The sequence below is a fragment of the Lactuca serriola genome, chromosome 7, assembly GCF_051521515.1.
Source record: "Lactuca serriola cultivar US96UC23 chromosome 7, Lser_US96UC23_V15, whole genome shotgun sequence".
Classification (NCBI taxonomy): domain Eukaryota; kingdom Viridiplantae; phylum Streptophyta; class Magnoliopsida; order Asterales; family Asteraceae; genus Lactuca; species Lactuca serriola.
Window position 1 is genome coordinate 20,113,666 of NC_136414.1, and position 1,529 is coordinate 20,115,194.

Consider the following 1,529-nt stretch of genomic DNA (forward strand, 5'->3'; position numbering starts at 1 on the left):
GTCCCCTAAACCGGCTAAAATAAGTAAAGGGGACTAAAAGTACAGGTTGCCCACAACTTGGTTCCCTCGTAAAGCCACGAAAAAACTTAAGTGACTAAAATGGTCAACCCTAAAAAATTCGAAGGCTATATATATATATATATATATATATATATGTGTGTGTGTGTGTGTGTGTGTGTGTGTGTCATTTTCCCATATAATTATTATTACTTAAAACATTTGTATATTAAAATACCTGATACTTTGTGTTAAATATATACACTAAATTACGATAATGTTGTTTAAACAAAGTTTGTATTAAAAAGTTGATTTCAAGGATTGAAATCTTGTCTAAGTTTAAAACTAAGGTGTACAAAGATTATTTAGATCCAATTAAGTTTGATAAAAGAATAGTCGCATATTGTATTGCGATAGTATGGTATAAACAGAAAAATGGTTTTAGAAATTTATTATAAGCATTATAGTCCTACTTAGTAATAAAATAAGACTTATAAATGATGCTAAGTACGAGTTAAATCGAAAGAATGTTTACTTATACCCTGTGTTGTAAAAATATTACACTAGACAGGAAATTATTTTGATTACAAACATTGTAATCTTGTCTAGTTATACACTAGGACTTAAAGAGGATGCTTAGTTCAATTAAGTTTAGATATTGGGTAGCATCATATTAAGGGTGTATGTGATAGGAAATGAGAGTAGAACTCTATTTTGTGACACTATTATGTGTCGATGTGCGGATTACGTACCTGAGTACAATATAATATTCCTTTGGACAACCAGATATGGTGGGTCCGATCAAGCTACTGAAAATAGTATGTCTAGTTATCTCCCAGAGTAAGATAACAACACTTAATTATTCTAGACAGTCTTGTGAATTATGTTACTAGTGTGGACTTATATCCCACAGACACAGATGAAATGGGATACCATATTTTATCAAAATAATCTGAAGACTTGAGTGCCTTAACGACTTACACCGGCCAAGGAAGCCGCTAATTATGTAGTCAAGCTATTGCTCTATGCAATGGTGGTTTTAGGGAGGTTCAAGTGTTACACCGACAACACCTGCTTTTTCTGTCCGCAGTGAAAAATTTTCCGATTTTTTTCCTATTTCTCATGTATCGGTAACACCTACTATGTATTCTTACGTTCGCCCTGACTCTAAACGATTCACCAAGTGAGTTGCTTCATCCTAATAACTACGGGCTAGGATTTGTGAGAATTTGTTGGGATGGGTATCAAAGGGTGTAAGGTTTTATAGATATGTAAGTTATGAGATATATCTATATTGTTTGGTATCAGTTGGTTTTTCAGGTTTGATAATTATAAATCATTATCATAATAATATTTGTGGGATTGAAAACCCTACGTGTCTCACCAGGGTTTCCAACCTGACTCATTCAAATTATATGCATCACAGGTAATGAAGCTAAAGTCGCTGAAACTTAATTAGGATCTCGAGTGATTAAGAGACAATTTGCAATAATGTTAAGGACCATTATTTCTTTATGTTGTAACATATGTTT